The sequence below is a fragment of the Vespa velutina genome, chromosome 23 (genome assembly GCF_912470025.1).
Source record: "Vespa velutina chromosome 23, iVesVel2.1, whole genome shotgun sequence".
Lineage (NCBI taxonomy): Eukaryota > Metazoa > Arthropoda > Insecta > Hymenoptera > Vespidae > Vespa > Vespa velutina.
The window spans coordinates 273,325-291,946 of NC_062210.1; the positions used below are offsets into that span (position 1 = coordinate 273,325).

The window sequence follows — 18,622 nt, forward strand, 5'->3', positions numbered from 1 at the left end:
AGATCTCGTTTCTCATCGCGTCCGGTAAGAGTACAAGTTCATTGTCGCAGGAAGGACGCATTGGAAACGATCGATTAATCGGTACAACCTTCCGATAGGTATACATAAACCGGCTACGGCTACAGTTGCTGTTGCTGTTGCTGTTGCTCCTGTTTCTGCTGTTGCTGTTGCTGTTGCTACTACCTTCCAGACATTGATTATACCATACTTACGCGTTCGCGAATGCTTTCCACGTCTTTGATTTGTTCTTAGTTCGTTAAATCAGCAAGTTTATGGAATTATTGTTGAACCAATCAAGTTTTTCAAGATAATAAATCTTACAATTAAAACGGCTTTTAGTTTTCTTTTCCATCAATACGTTTCTTTCAAACGGGCAGATAGAAAATAACAAGTTATCTTTTCTTTTTTCTTTTTTTTTTTTTTTTTTTTTTTTTTTTTTTTTTTTTTTTTTGATAGAATATAATATCATCGTTCGTTGTGATTTTTGAGAAGAAGAAAGAAGAAAAAAGAAGGTTTAATAATGTTTAACAATAATCACTATAATCATAAGAAATTACTATTATGATTATATATGATTATAATTATACAATTATATATGATAATGATGGTAATTATAATTATATAAATTATTATTATCATAATAATAATAACAACAGTAGCACGAGAATAATAATTATAATATAATGAAAATTTGACGATTACAACGATAATTGTTTGTAGAATTCGCATTAACAGGAATATATAACACATTGAAAGGGACGAAAGAGATTTCGAGAGATCGTTTATTATGGCTATGCTCATAGATGCGAAGTACTTCTGTGCGCGCGTACTTCTTATGTATCTACCAAAGGCGCTGGTACCGCGAGTTTTTAGTGCGATACGGCTCAACAAGACGGGAATAACAAGGATCGTATTTGATTTTTGGAGCAGCACGTGTCGACGTATTCGAACGAACGAAGAAGGTGTCGCTACCTCATACGGTCCCGACATCGTGCCTTGCTTCTCGAAAGACCGCTTCTTGTTAACCTCGCGAAACCTTACAAGGGACGAAAGGCTGCGGTCCGAACCGAGAAAGAGACGTACTCGATGGATCACGTTCTTGGCCTTGCACGGTGACAGCGACTTTTTGGAATCGTCTCTGGTAACCCCTTAACCCAGTTGACCTCACGGATGTTGTCACGACCTCCCTTGACCTCATGAAAAAATTCACTTCAATTATTTTAACGTTGTTAAATCTAATAATATCGTCTAATCGAAACATTCACGTGTGACGTAATAAACGAAAATCATTTTCATTTTAATCCATAAACGACACGTTTTATCGTATAACCACGAACTGTTACCAAGAAATTTTTGTTTATAAATGAAAATTAATAGATTGATCCTTTTAGCTTTGGGATTCGATCTCGTCAGGCTATTTTCTTCGACGATACTCGTCTCATAAAGACGATTGGATCTGGGAGACGTTCCGCGAGTCTGACAGGCAAGTGTCTCTTGGAAGCAACACGAGGTATTCGAAGACTGAAACCGATACCGTCGTATTAAAGTCATGTCCTCCGCTTGCCTTTTTCCGCGAGGTTGCCTTGGCCGATGACATCTGGACGACGGTCAGGAATGCCGAGCAATAACCGGTCCCCCCTTTTCTCTCTCTCTCTCTCTCTCTCTCTTTCTCCCTCTCTCTCTCTCTCTCTCTCACTCGATACTCGCGGGGTGCATTTCAACCTAGCTGAAATTCCTAAAGAACAGACACGAGTACGTGTCCAACGTGAAACTCGTGCAGACTTCCAGTTGTCGTCGTTAGGTGGTCACGATCGATCGATCGATCTTCGTAGATCTTTCAGCTTCGAAGAAAAATCAATTGGTAATTATGAAGATATACGAAAGTTATGTTTTCTTGCAATAAGATACAACAAATGCGTTACATATAACAAATATTTTATCATTTTTATAATGATTATCGTAATGGTTACCTGTTAAAACTGGGTTGACTCAACCTTAAGATTTATTATGACTTCTCTCATGATAAAAGAATAAACTAATCATTTTTGTTTTCTTTTCATTCCTACTGAGGGAACATTAATTATTATTTTACTTTTTTTTTTATTTCATTACGTTAGATGAATTTTATTTTCAATCAAAATGAATTTTGCAATCAAAATATTTTCCTGAACAGTTTAAAATTTAACGACTAACGTAAAATTTAATTTAATTTCAGATAATTCTTGTAGAAATTGGAAAAATTAGAAAAATGCCAGGTGAAAAAGGTTCAAACGCGTTCCACGCTCTAGGTGATATGATTAAAAGGTCCCTCGAAGCACAAAGAGGAAGAAATGGGTTCCTCCCTGACCTTGTGTGTCTCGTCGCAGCTGCACTCCTACTGCCGGAAACCGGCAGGTGGGATGCAAATTATTCAATTAACGTTCAAAGCCGTGGGCCTCTCGACGTTGCTGGGTTATGTCGTCGTCTTTTCGATGGCTACTCAAGAAAGAAAGAGAGAGAGAGAGAGAGAGAGAGAGAGAGAGAGAGAGAGAGAGAGTTAAAGTGGACACTTTGACTGGCAGGACGTGTATCTCTTCGTAAGAGGAAACAGTCTTTCTCTCTCTTCTTCGAGAAGGCTAACATCGTCGTTTATCTTGAAACTCGAAATAAAGATTCTGAATTCCTTACGCTCGACCTGCATTCGCCTAATTAGCATCGAACTCGTAAAAGTGTACGCGATAGCATATAAGACACATACGCAGAGACACATACATAAACGGTGAATGTAAATGGAGACGCGAGAGAAAGTGGTGGGCGGGTGTTAAGACGATATCACCGACTATCCTTAGTCCGTACGTATCCTTTCTTCGACCTCTTCGCCCTGACCTCGTCGTCGTTGTTCTTCTCCCACCACGATCTCCTCCTCGAAACGTAAATAAATCCAGCCTTTGGCGATGTTAATCGGCATTAATTAAATTACACCGCGTACGAGAGCCACCATACTTTCGTATTACCGTTATACTATACTATACTGTACTATACTATATTATACAATACTATATTATATACGTTTACAACAAGTAAATATGTATATGAATATAGTTAGTAACACTCGCGTCCTACCTGCTCTCGAACGCGCACTCGTAGATGGCGAGGAAACTTGGAATGTCCATTAATTTGTCTAGCCGGTTCTAAACGATACTTATTATTTCGTTGAGTTTATTAATCGAATAGCTTAGGCTATGAGACGGTTGAGAAGGAACGATTTACGTTGCTCTTTGATCGCACTCGATCGTGGAAATCGTCTGGCTTTTTCTTCTCACGTTGTCGCACGCTTGTCCTTCGAGATTCTTAGCTTCCTTCGCGGATTCCACCGCAGCCGGTACCGCCGTAAAGACCTCGAAAGGAGCCGCCATTTATCCGTTTTACTGTAAATAGTACTGAAGATGGTTCGAAAGGCTCGTGGTATTTCGCTTACTACTTACCTTCTTACTTACTACCGTGATCCGATCGAAGCACCCTCTCGAAGAAGCCGCTAAAGGCGCGGTACTTGCATCGATGACCCACAAATCGTCGTCCTCTAACTGAAAGGAAGAAACCCTTCGAATGTTCTACATCATGTATATCTTCGATCGTTTTATTCTCATTAACGACGTGATCATCTTTAGAATACTACAAATAATAACGGACAACAAGGCAAATCGAAGATGGAGAGAAGAAAAGTCCAGTTGTAAACGGTAATCGAAACGGATCTCCATCGTAGATCACCGTTGGGTTGTTCAATCTTTATGTTTCTAGTTTCGATACGATAGGGTAATGTAAGTAACGTCGTTCCTGCGATAGTAAGCGAACAACGTCGTTACCGCTGACAATGCAGAATCCTCTTGACTAGTAATATCCGTGAGGCGCCTTCGAGGAAGGATAATAAAGCCGAAGAGCTAGGCGCAACCTAGTTGGCTCAAAGAAATATAGTAGCGGCAGATCTCATAGATATTTTATTATCGCACATTGAGTAACGACCGGCCAAAGGCGATGTTCGTCTTTCACCTTGGCAAGCGATCTCGACGGTTGAGACTTCTACTATCCATCATGATGCGTAATGGATCTCGTCGAGCGAGCGAGAGCGAGAAAAAGAGAAAGAAAGAGAGAAAGAAAGAGAAATAGAGAAGAAAGAGAGAGAGAGAGAGAGAGAGAGAGAGAGAAGAAAAGGGAAGAAGAGACGAATAACAGACGCGAATGCAAATCGCTTCGAAGATTATTCTTCGTTGACCCAGGCGTCCATATCTCCTCTCGTATTCCTTCCTGAGGCCGATTTGAAATCTAGGCGAGCGAGATAAAAAGTGCACGGGGCAGAGCAAACAAGCGAGCCGTTCTCCCAGCTCTTAGGGTCTTCTCTGTCAGCGAGTGGCAGTACGGTTAACAGTATCTTACTCCCACCATAGGTTTTCCGTGCGAATGATATGCGAGCAACCAGTGATTCTTCTTCCTCGCAGGTGGGTGTATGTTATATACATATATATATATATATATGTTCTGCTCATGAGAGAACGATACGCTTTTAAGACGCAAATTACAAAAGAAAGAGAGAGAGAGATGAAGAAGAGGACTCAAGCTTATGTTAGCTTAATGTTTGCTTGATAGCTCATTGACAATGGGGTAGCAATTTAATGGCACTCCTCTCATTTACGTACCAGAATTCCTCTTCTTCGGAAGCATTTCTAAATGCGATTCTCTTTCTCCATTTCCCTCTTCATTCTATCTCACGTCTTCGATTACCATCCTCGTTATTCCTCTAACTTGCTTTCCTCTTTCTCGGATTCTTTGGTTAGTATTACCTATCCGATTTCGATGTCTTCCGTCAATCGAATTACCTAAAATAGAAGTGATGATAGTATATCTTTTGCGCGAAAAAATTTCACAAATTCTTTTCTCTCTTTAAATTTCCTTGTAAGTAAATGAACATAGTGCATAGATAAAGGAGTGTTTTATTATTGACACGTCGAAGGTAATTGAACGAGATAAGAAAATTTCAAAGTGGGTCGATGTCGTAGACGAGGTCCGATTTGAAAAATCCTGCGATTCTTTACAACCGATAAAGAAAGCCAAACGCGATTTCCAATGTTTATTTATCTATATTTATGTAGTCGGGAAGATGTGAACGTTCGACAGTTCGATTTAATACATGGTACGCACATGGGAAGATAAGCTCGAAATCTCATTTGTAATCTTACATTTTTCAATCTGTAAGGTTTCAGCAAGCAGGAATAACCTACTCTTAACTTTCGCATCGAAGAATAGTTAATTAACAACGTTATTAGGATTTTAGGTCGAGAGAGGAAGTTACCTCGAAGATTTACATTGCAGCTCGATTATTCGATAAGTATTTTGCACGCAGTCAACTTTCTGCGTACGTATTTAACACGCGATCGAAAGTAGGAAAGATTCATTATGTCGTGTAATTGATCTCTCGTTCATTCTACGCTCGCATAATGACGTTTATCGTTGGCGAAGAAGCCACTTTTTTTTTCATTTCGGCTTTTTTCCTATTCCTTTTTCTTTTTTGTTTCGATGCCGAGCGTCCCTCTTCCTCTCGCACCTTTACAACTCCCTCCCACCTCTTCTTTCTTTTTAGCACGCATACAAGATATATCTCGCTAAACGGGCCAGGGTTAACGACCTGGACGAAGAAGGAAAAAGCAACGGAAGAGAAGAAGAAGAAGAAGAAGAAGCAACGGCGAAAAGATACCTCGATTCTGCGTGCGTGGTGTTTCGAGTTAATCGTGCATGTCCATACCCTTGCTTTTACCGTTCGTTCGTATAATAATAATGATAGCGAACCTCTTGGTGATTTGAAAAGATGACGATCGGTAGGACAAGGTAATTCGCGCTTTGTTCCATCTCTTTTTCATAGTTACAAACAAGGAAAGTGCCAAAGGGTGAAAGATCTTAGATATCTTTGATAGAGTAATAATAATACCGATGACGCAAACTCGTGATCATCTTGCGAACTGTCCTCTGCCCACGCTTCGATAATCCCTGCCGTTAGAAATCTTACTGCAACGTTCAAACGTTCTATGGAATACTATACTTACTATAAACTCGAATACTTACTATAAACTCGATTCTTTCCTTTCGATAAGTAGGCTAATCGTTATACGTTCGTGATTAATGCTGATTGGAGAGAGATCTAATTCAACTCTGAAGTCTTAAAATATAGTTGTCTAACGATTATAACAGATGAAAGATCGGTGCATAATGGGTTTCAGTAATATTCAAGAAATAAGTATATTTTAATGAGATTATAACAGATGAAAGATCGGTACTTGATATATTTCAGTAATATAAAGAAAAATAAGTATGTTCTAATGAGTTATGTAGTTTATATATATGTTAGTTGATACGTCGCTGATATATTACGTACCAAAATATATACAATACTATTTGACCCTTTGTAACTTTATACGAATACAAATGGTCCATTCTTGATGGGTAATTGTTTAATTACAATATAAACATTCCTATTTCTCTTTCTTTCTTTGCGTGTGTTTACATCAGTATCAATATTTTAGCTACTCGAAAAATATTTATGATACACATAAATACATGCACCCCGAATCAATCACACACGCTTCTATCGTTCATTTTATATTTTTAAAAGCATTTCTTTTAAGTACATATATTGTTACAATCATCCGTCTTTTATTTTACTATATTTTACGGAAGCATCCTTGCGGATCGTTCGCTATTCTACCTATAATATTAAAGATTTATGGGATGACAAGGAGAAAAGTGGACGCTGCACGTGTTCGTCTTCATCGACTAATTATCCAGTTAATTACGTTGAGGAACTAACGTCCTAACGTATCTCGAACTAGCATATACCTTTACAATCTCTATGTCGATAGATATTAAAGAAAAAGAGAAACATTAGCGTGCGTGTAATTGGACCTCAAGAATATAGGTATACTTAACGTTTATGCAACAAAATCACTCGTCTGGAATACATTTTTTCTCGGATTAACGCATAAAGGCTACCACCATGAGTGAAATTTCACACTGAGCGAATTTTATTTCTTTTCTTTTCTTTTTTCTTTTCTTTTCTTTTTTTTTCTTTTTTTTTTGTTTTGTTTAGTACACAACACTTAAAACGTAACAAATTTATTTTTATTGCTATATTGTTTGGAATTACTTCAAAAATTTTTTTCCTTAATGTTCATGTAATATCAAATAGACAAAATTTTTAAATTGCACTTCTTTTCCTTATTGGTTTTCTACAGTTATTTTGATTGTATTATCGCGTGGACTCAGTATAGCAATGATTTTCATGACTTTCATATCAATGTATATTTGAAGATGCACGTTTGTTTGTTATACCTATATTTTAAAAAAATAATATTTAAATTAAGATAAACACTTTCCTTTATATATAAAAAAAAGAAAAGAAATGTTGCAATAAATAGAGTTAAAATTAAAAGAACAAGAAAAAGAAGAAAGAAGAAACAAGAATAATACGTTGCTGGTTCTTTCACAAAAAAAAAGAAAAAAAAAAAAAAATCTAAAGAATAATATACCGGCGCGAAATATCACCTATAATAACATTAACGTAATTTTTCTAATGACAGCTTTAAAAAATGAAACGGTCGAGGTAAAAACGTCATCTGTATTGCCATTGGCAATCGGTAATAATCGGAAACTAATTGTTATCTATTTCGCCCGTTGTGCTCCAATTATATTCCAGTCTCGAAACTGTCCGACTTACGCAAGAACTACGAAGGCTCGTGTCGAAGAGGACGGCTCAGAAAGAAGTAAAAGGGGCAACCTTGCGTCGCAAGAATCGTGGTAGGAATAGTGGCACGAATCGAGCACCCACGCCAACAGTATTTCTCTCTTTCTTTCTCTCTCTCTCTCTCTCTCTCTTTCTTCTTTCTACGCTCTCTTTCTTCCTTTCTACGTTGGAAGTCCAGTCGAGCAAGCGAGGAATCGACCAAGCTGAGGAAGGACCGGTTCCTCTCTCTTCACGACTCTGTATACTCTCCTCCTCTTTACCCTCAGACCAATGCTCTCCACCCTTTACTCCACTCTGTTACCTCGTTCCATGGGACTTTCCCTCCTCTCTTCTCTCTCTTTCTCTCTCTCTCTCTCTCTCTCTCTCTCTCTCTCTGTCTTTCTATCTATCTATCTGTCTATCTATCTATCTATCTATCTATCTATCTATCTATCTATCTATCTATCTATCTATCTCTCTCTTTCTCTCGAGAAACTTCGTCCGCGCGCTCTTTCTCTTCGCTAAGCTCTTCGACAACGAACGAAGAGATTGCTAACTTCGTTGCTCTAGCAGGGCCTGTCCGACGACCTTGAGCCACCGATATGGGTTCGAGTCGGCCTATGAGAATTCTGACGACTTCTGCCAGGTTATGGCGATTGTAAATGGTGAAGTCTGCGTCGAACGAACTGCGCGCCACGCCACTACTCTGCTGCTCATTCTTTCGCAATATCTTTTAAATCGATATCTTACAGTTTCCAAGAATATTTTCATCTTGATAAATAATGTTTATTTTAGAATCAGCATATCACAAGATATTAATAATTCAATAAGATTAAAAATCAATTACGTAGCGGATATTAATTTATCCATATTATTACTTTAAGTTATAAATAAATCGAATAATATTTTATTGCGTAACTTTAAAAAAAGAAAAAAAGAAGAAAATAAAAAAAAGGAAAAGTTATTATTTCGATCGTGTAATTTTTGACTAAACACAATTCTTTTTAATCACTTCTTTTTCAATAAAAATCTTAATTATTAATCAATTTTAATATATCAAAATAGTATAACAAATTTTGTATAACAAATGCAAAAATTTATAGTATTATCGACGAGAGTAACAAAGTTGGAGAATTTGCGATACGTATTAGATTGGTATATATGAAATATTAGAATTTTCTTAGGTAAAATATGTTTGCAATTATAGATATAAATTACGAAACATGTTACACACATATATTTATTATGTATATATAAATGAGCTTTTGTATCGTGTTGAATATAACCTGTTTTTATAAAACGTTTTACTTGTATCTGATATTAATTTTACAATCACCAAGATAAGTACCAGTGAAATACATATTATTACAGGAATTTAAACTTGCAAACAGTTCCGCTGTCGCAACTCTTAACATAAGGATAATGTAAACGAATAAATTATCCAATATTAATTTTAAAAGTTCCTAAACATAAGTCATTTCAAAATGAGTCTAAATCAGACTTAACACTAGAGCTACCAAATCTGTTAAAGTAACAGATTTTAAATTCCTTCTATTGCGTTAATGATAATGATTAAACTAATATTAACTGCAAGCTATTCGATTACAGAATTAAATAAACTAAAAAAAAAAAAAAAAAAATAACGAACGAAAGATTAATTTTTTTTATACGAGTATTCGTCATATTGATAAATGTGGTTAAAATAAGTTAGTAGTTAAAAAAAAAATACAATTATAAAGACTCTGATACAAGAAGATCCTAATCTTATCTCTCAAATAATATAGAGTGGCTCAAAAATGTTTTAACGACCTTTAAAATCCTAACTTAGCTCGTAGTTGTACTAAAGAAAAAAGGAAAATTATTAAAAATCTCGAAAACAAATAGAGTAATTGATTTTGAAAATTATCTAAGAACTTTTAGTTCGATCTGTATAAATGTTGACCTTCCATCTACTCTATTACGACATCTCCAGAATTAAATGCAATTTTTTATCTCATAAAATCCGACATATCATATACCTACATCAAGTTAATGTTAAACACTCGCGCCTCTCTATTCGTTCAGTACAAGAGAGACCTTATAAATGATTCCGCGAGATCGCGGACGTTCGACGTAACTCATTCCTTGGGTAGAACGACCTCGAGGCCGGCTTTCCTGCACCTGGACCGTAAGAAGAACGAATCGGCTTTCTTTGATTACTCTTGTGCGCGGCTTACTGCTCTGTTGTACATAGGAACGCGTATAGAAGCTTCGCGTAACCACTGTAGGAGGTAGAAACAAGCTCTACCCTCGGCCTTTTTCTCGCTCTGCTTGACGCGATGGAGCACGCAAACAGCTCGATAACTTGCCAGGGCCGTGCTTACGCAGCAGGACGATACCGATCAGGCCGATACGTCATCCATGATAACTCCCTTTCTCGATAAGGAAATGTACATCTCTAACTGGTATCATACCTTCGAGAATAGCTAAGCTATGCGATCGGTCAATTAATAAATTTTCTTTACGTTTACCTTCTTTCATTTTTCTCAATTTCTTTTTTCCTTTCCTTTTTTCTTTCTTTTTTTTTTTTTTTTTTTTTTTTTTTTTTTTTTTTTTTTTTTTTTTTTTTTGATACAATAAAATACGTAGTCAATTTAATGATTGAACTGATACAACAAGTATCTTTGATATTTATTATTATAAAGGACAAAGGATATCGTGAGCAAGGTATTCGGTATTAATATATATAAAATAATAATGATACTGAAACGATAAAAATATGGTAATAATGAACTAAGTATCGATGTTTTGAATAATGCAATATAATTTTTCAAGTACTTTATGAATACAGTGTATATGAATCGATTAACTGTGGTGCATGCAATATTGTAATCGTTTTCTCTTTTATTCATTCTTTATGAATAATGTTACTTTAATTATCAATCGGAACTTTTAATGTATACTTCATAAAATATTACTGCGAAATTTAAATTAAGTATTTGTATTTATTAAATCCTATCATAATTTCATTTATTAGATCTTTTCATTAAGAATTTAATGAAAGGATTTGTTCAATTGGTAGCGAAGTTGCCATAATAGAAAATTATTTTTTCATGCGATTTAATAATATGAAATAGTTCTCTAAGAATTTCATGAGGTTACTATTATTCGGAATGTTATGGTTATTGTGAGTAATATTTCACAACAGTATATGTTATGGTTAAAAGTTCGCGTGATTGTAACTTGAACGGAAGTATCGCTCAGATTCAAACGCAAACATATTATAAGTTTATTTACAAACACTGATTAGCACTGAAAGTATCAAAAGATATAATAATATAAGTCATAGGTTAAAAGGTATAATACATATTTTGTTATAAAAAATATTTATACAACAATTATAAATTATCATTTATTACATTTTATAATTTTATAGAAATTATACGAATGAAAGTTAAAAAAAGAAATAAATAATACTCTATATATTACTTTCACATACATACATAGATATATATACATAATGTAAATCTCGTAGTATCGCACCCTATTAATCGATACTATCGGCAAATATTTTCTACAGATTGATAAATAAAAAATAATTGAACGAGATAATAATTGACAATGATCAAAATTTTTATTTATTAAAATGTATATCTTCATAAAAGCCAAACTAGAATAGAAAGAGAATTTCAATGATTTGTTAAATATCATCGCTATTCAACTTCTACTACGGTTACTCCATTACAAAGGAGTTAGCGAGATCTCGAGAACTGAACTGAATCACGATGCAAACTTTGCCTTTGTCTTTCGACGTCGTCGGTGAGTTCACCGTAGATCTTCGTGCTGTTCGAGAAAGACGAATGACCGACTACGGCACGCGAAGCGCCGTAGCATAATCAAGGCGGGACTCTTTCATTAGATTACGTCCACCGGCCCACCCATCTACGCTAGTTGCTCCCTCGTGTCTCTTTGGATGCGACATTGCCCGATTACAATTTCGTGAAACTGGACGCGCTTTCACTCGTCGAGACGATCCTTCCCTATCCCATGTTGTCTCTTTCTAATGCTACGGGAGTCGAGCATCGCATTGTTAATAGACACTGATTTCCTTTTGGATTGAATATTTATTAGCATCTCTCTCTCTCTCTCTCTCTCTCTCTCTCTCTCTCTCTCCCTCCCTATCTTTCTTTCTCTTTCTTTCCCTGTCCCGCATCGTACTTTCGAATTTATCTTTATACTCGAGTCCTAATTTTTAATATGGAGTTTAAAATATCGCCAAGAGATACGTTCTATCCGATAAAGTCGTCATAAAGTCACACAAATAATACTTCATCACGACGTTGGAACGTCGTTTCGATTGCGTAAATCTTATTAAGAATTTTTTGTTTCTTTTTTTCTTTTTTTAACTATACGAGCATAAGAGCACTTTGTTATTCTATTCTATTCTGTATATTATATAGATCTTAGCCCTCTGCATATTATTATATATGCCTTTTATTATGACATATAGTAAACCATCGAACGTTTCATTCTTAACGAGCTCGTATATACCAATATAGAATCAAATACCGATATCTCGATGATATAAATATCCTCGAGCAACACTTATCTTATATTGCTTATTCTATTTAATTGGAATTTCATGTAGATTCATAATACATAGATAAAGAAGGAAGGTCGTTCTGAAGCTTTTCGGGATTTGGAACTGATAATATACATATATACATAGATATATTTATATATCGATTCATATACATGATCAATACGTTTTATTTTGTCATTTAAATTTCAATAGTGCATACATATGCAAGTTCGTTGAGTTTATATACTCACTCGTTGTAACTCGTCTTTTATAGTTTCAACGTAAAACGGATGTTTGTGAGATCGATTTATTTTATTATTTTCTAGAGATCATGCATTCTCGTGCTAATTAAGAAATAATTCTCGATAGTACTGCTTGAACATTCTTCGTGTATTACCACACGAGTAATTTGAGACGCGTTATCATTCTACCTACACTTACGATGTAATAAATTTATCGCCATTGCAAGTCTACTCGTATAAACGTAAGATTTTTAGATTGATCGAGGGAACTAAGATATTCGAAAAATAATAGATATAATTGTAGAAAACCAAATTAAATAGTGATAAAAATAATACGAATATCAAACAGAGAATTTACTTACTTGGTATTCATATATACGATTTATTATTTGTTACTTTGTAATTACGTTGGTAGAAGTAAGTTCACGATTGTTTCATTTATATTATAATTTTTCAATTTTACAAGATAATTATTAAAAATAACGACTACGTAATTTTATAATATTACATAGATATGTGTATTTTCTGTTACTAATTTTTTTTTTTTTTTTTTAACTTTTTGATCGTTGTTTTTGCAAATGGTTTCATTTCTTGCTTCTGTTGTTCTTTTTGTTTTCATTTCGTTATTGTTTTGAGCGTTTTTCTGCACGTTTTTTTTTCCATTTCGCGACATATACAAATCTATCAAGTCACACCTAATCAAATCAACATATTTATTGTGTAATGTAATTTTTTCAATGAATCCGGTTTTACGGGTCAACACGGATATAATGACTATTAATCATATACTATACTATTGGCGACTATAATGTACCTAAAACCTAATTTAAAAAATGATCTACCATTTGATTAAAGATTGTATCTTCTACTGTTAGCCAATGTAATATGCCTTATAAAAAAAATGATTTACCGTTTATCGAAAGATAACATACTATATGTAGAATAAAAGGAAAAAAGAAATGTATAAAATTCATTACATGTATACAATGGAAAAAAAAAGTCGTATAACAACTTGAATAAATATACGATGAAATATAAAATAGAAATTTCTATAAAAACAGTTGAAATCAATAATTCTGATTGATTGATAAAAGTAATCTTAAAGAATTATTTATCATTTCCCGTAAGATTCATCAAAATCCAATCAGCCGTTCTGACGGCTTATACAGAAAAAAATGTTAAAAATTGTCCAAATCAAATTGAGAATCTCGTGTCTTTGCCTCTTTCTTTTTTTCTTTTTCTTTCTTTTTTTTTTCTTTCTTTCTTTCTTTCTTTTTCTTTTTTACTCGAAATCATTTACAAATATCAGGAAGAAATCGTAAAGTGGCCCGGGCCGTTACTCCAAGAAATCATACTATAAGATTCTCGATGTTGCAATCGACGATCGTACGCAATACGTAGATACAACAAGCCCATAAACGCATTTGCGCGTGTGCGTTGTCATTGGCTTTTTCCTTCAGCATCTTTGCGAGGACGCACACGAAGAGTCGCTCGTTCAACTCGCATTGCGTTGTAACGCGTAGATAAGCGACTAGAGCCGTGGGAGGAAAGAGCTCAGTGCAAATCACGAAGCCGAACTCTGAGAGCCTTTTCGCGTTTCTACGATGTAGGTGTTTCATACAACGAACGCTATTCGATCGCAAACTTGCGATTCTCTTTTGTATGATGGAAATTGTTATATTGTTAAAAGTGTGCTATAAAAGAGTACTAGGGAAAATGGTATATGTTAGTTTCGAAAGCATTACTGTGATAAGCTTTCTTTTTAAATACGTCAGAATGCGGATGGATCTTTACGTAACGGTTTAGCAAGAGTTCAAATACGATGAGAACACACTAGATGATAGGTATAATAGATAAAGTAACTTCGTCGGGGTGGAATAAAATTCATAAGTGATTCGGTTGATTAATATCGTAAAAGTTTTAGATTTTATGTACGGATCTTTTCTTTTTTTTCCCTTGAGACTGAACTCGATCTTTTTATACAGATAATTCTCTTCTAATACAAAAATCCGTACCGTTTTATATTAGAGAAACAAAATATTATTATATAGTGAATATTAAAAATTAATACATATCACCATAGAACATTTTACCTTTTCTATATAGAAACAAAAAGAAACAAAAGTTTGAAAGAGTTTTAATTATTTGTAAAATTCTTGACATTAAGTACAATATTTATCAATATTTATAATTTTATTCGTCTTTACTTATCATATAAAAATGTTTGGATCTTTTTCAAATTGTTTTTTGTTTCTTTTTTTTTTTTTTTCTAGAAGTACCGTTTTCCCACCATTTTTCGTAACATACCGTAAGAAAGTCGTGTTTGCAAAATACGCGTTGGGAAAAGTTCAGCTGTAGTTCAAAAGAGATTTCCCGCTAAGTTTCCTATACTTGAGATACTATAGCGAGTCATCGTGCACATGTAATTCTTCTTGCCGCTTGGAAAGAACCCGTTCCAGTCGTCGACTCGACCAAATCGACTAAATTCATAATTGTAAAACTCGAATGGTTAACAGACGAGAGTAAGACCCGTTACTTTTAACATTTCTACGAGTTGCGAGGGATACTGAGATTTCTTTGAAAGAAGGAGCAGCCTTTTCGAACGCAACAGAATCTATGAAACGTTTTAACGAGTTTTACAAGCAATGATCCCCTACAAATCCTCTTTAATTCGTGATACAGTTGCATCAGAGCGATGCGCTGTCTGTCGTCAGATACAAAACGTTGATTCGAAATCGTTTAAGAAAGGAAGAAGATATATCTATGGGATTGGCAAAAGGGTCAACGATCCGGTTCGTTCGTCGAACGACGCAATTCGAGAAACGAATTGCAGAAACACAATGGATTATCGTTAGATCGATCTTTAGATGCCGAGGACGAGCTCGCCAATTTTTCATGCACCTACAAACGTTTCTGTCGTCTCTTTCTGTCTCCCTGTCTATCTCTCTCTCTCTCTCTCTCTCTTTCTCTCTCATCTCTTTATAATTTGAAACGTGTCTTCGAGATCGTGCAGATTTATTTCCACGTGTACCTACGAACACACGTATATATATGTGTGTGTGTGTGCACATAAAATACATAGAACGAATTCTGTGTTCTCGAATAAACGAAACTTGAACGAGATAGAAGAGAAGAAGGTACATCTGTACAGGGATAAATTTAACGATAGTCATTAAAATACCGAATTTTTCTGAAAAATCGCGATACGAGTCGAACTAGACGATTTTTATTTATTTATTTATTTTTTATTATACTTCCTTTTTTCAACATCCCTTTTATATTAACGATTTTCCTTTCTAGACGAAAGAAAAGAAAGAAAGATAATCCTTATCTCTAGTTACTTCTTTCGTTGGATATATGGTATACTTAATAGGGAAGGTTGAAAAATAAGAGGAAAAGAAGAGGGAGGTAGAAAGATAGATAGAGAGAGAGAGAGAGAGGGAGAGAGCTTCGAACGAATAGAAATTACGACGGAATCGAATCCCGATTGACGTCGATCACATTTCGCGCTTGGTGAAGGTACGTGCCACGATAGAACTTGTGCCGACTTGAATGTTGTTGGTCCGCTGGTGAGTAGCCTCGATAAGATCCGTATACTTAATTCCTCCTCGCTAAGAGAGATCACTTTTGGAATCTGAGAATGGTACGTGAGTCCCATGTATATTTCGCTTTCCTTTCAATATAAATTCCTTGGAACGGTGGATAATTCTGTGGAGAGGATAATAAGCCGGGAATCTTGAAGATAGAAGGTTTATCGTCGTAACGAGACGATTCCATCCTCGCGAGAATTAGTTCAACGAACCGTTAACCCTCTTCCTCTTCCTCCCTCTTTTCTTCCTCCTCCTCCTCCTCTTCCTTCTCCTTCTTCTTTTCCTTTTTATCTGTAAAAAGGTACCCTCCTCTACGCCGTCATCGTTGTCCTTCGTTCCGACATTCGTCCCGATCGAAGTCCAGGGTGTTTCGTTGGGAATTTCTTCTCGTGAAAGTCAGTTACTCGGGTTTAATGTATAGCGCGTAAAGCACCAAACGGGCCTACCGAGTTATGGCCGGGCGTTTTGAAAGGGAACATCGGCCCTCGCTTCGTGCGAACGAGAAGAGAAAGAAATTACGATCTGCTCGTTCGCTCGCTCGCGTGCGACCGCGCGATACCTCGTATTTCGTCGATTTGTCCTTTTTCTCTCTCTCTTACTCTCTCTCTCTCTCTCTCTCTCTCTCTCTCTGGAACTTCTCGCCTCCTCTTCCTTTCTCTTCGCCCTTTCTTTTTTTCTCTTCTCTTTTATTTATCTTTTTTTTCTCTTTTTTTCTCTTTCCTTTGCTTTCTTTTTCTTAACGTTTTCCGCTTGGTATACTTTTACGTCCGTGTCTCCATCCTCGTACTCGTCTTATCCGTTCCATGACTTCGAAACGAGAAAACGTACGCTCACTGTCGCCCACGAGAACGAACACCGTAAAGAGTTCTTCTCTCGATCGTTCCTTTTCCCTTTGATAAAAGAAAAAAGAAATTTGTCCTTACGCGTTGATAATAAACGACGGGACAAGGTGAAACTTTCGAACGTACGAAAAGAAAATTATGTGACATATATTATGCGTCCAATCTTTTTATACATTTTATGTACCTATTGCTCACGCCATTTTTTTTTCTTCTCCGTAAAGACAATTGAATAATACCTGGCGGGAAAAATGTTGTATGTTTCAAATCTGTATGTTAAAAATTTTACGAATGGATCTCTTCTACTTTCTCATGGGATTAAATTGATCATTTGAGATAATGTCGGAGTTTATTATACAATGTTCTTTTCTTTTTTTTTCTATTTTTGGAAATTGTTATCAAAAAGGCTAAAAATATTAATTGTTAATTATTTTGTCCTTGAGAAAGTTTAAAGCACTTGATTTAACTAAAACTAGGTATATATAATTAATGTCCCTAGATCTAGTGTTAAAGATGAACTACAAGTTGAGAAAGTCGAATTGTGAAACGATCTCACGACTAGGTGTTCCCATAAGAAAGGACAACGGTATTGTCGTCATGTCGAAGTTTCACGACTTTTCGTATGGATTTTCCTTTCGGTCGATGACCTCTTTCCTTCCGGACAAAAACTCGGAAATTTGCCTTTGCGGAAAGAACGGAGAAAGCTATTTCCTCGCTCCACTTTTAATACATCCCACGGAGTCACGCAAATAGATCCGACTCGGGTGATCAACTCACAGACCGGTCGAACCAATCCTTTCTATTACGTCAAAGTTTATAGATAATGATCGTCCCTTTTGAAGCGCGTCAAAACGATTTCTATCTGAAATGCAATCTCGTTAATCAATTTACAGTGATTTCATATGTAATTCTTTGATCATGATCTATCAATAATAATGGATTAAGCAAGATGATCGACGTTGAATAATCTATAAAAAAAAAAAAAAAAAACGATCATTTTGTTTTACTTTTTTCTAAATAAGATTTGTATTTTTCTTTTTTTTCTTTTTTTTTTTTTTTTTTGAATGAGATTTTTATTACTGTTTCTCTGATGAATTTTCAGTTTTAAAATCTTTTCGCTTTCTCTATTTACTTGTTAAAATCTTTAACGAGTCTCTTTTATGAGCTTTATGAGCAATCTATACGTGATCTTTCTTTTTCTTTTTTTTTTTTTTATCTTTTTTTTTCTTAGATAGCGAAGAAAATCCGAGAAGACTGAATGGCTAATTTATTTGTAATATATTTCGTAAGGTCAACCAGCTTATTGTGAATTAATTTGTATGTATGTATTTAGGTAAGTTTACGATATACTTGATAAAGTTGTTATCTTCCATCTTCAATTTAGTTGTCTGTTTATTTTATATCTTACTAGACCCATAAAACCTGTTAGTCGAGACGCGATTATGATGAAATAAATATATTGATAAATATAATGAAATTAATAATTTTTAAATTACAAAATTCTTATTTAAAGAGTCTAGGAATAAGATAACTTAAGATTTAATCAAATTGTAGGATGTCTAAATTTAAATTGATTTCCAAGTGCTATGTGATCTAAAAAAGAAAAACAAGAAAAAAAATAATTCTTCATAATAAAATTCTGACAC

The 18,622-nt window shown here is 35.0% G+C and overlaps 1 protein-coding gene across 4 annotated transcripts in view; it reads left to right on the forward strand.

Annotated features, from left to right (window-relative positions):
- LOC124956726 overlaps nt 1–18,622 on the forward strand; it is a 214,765-nt gene that overhangs the window by 127,335 nt on the left and 68,808 nt on the right. The window lies entirely within an intron of this gene.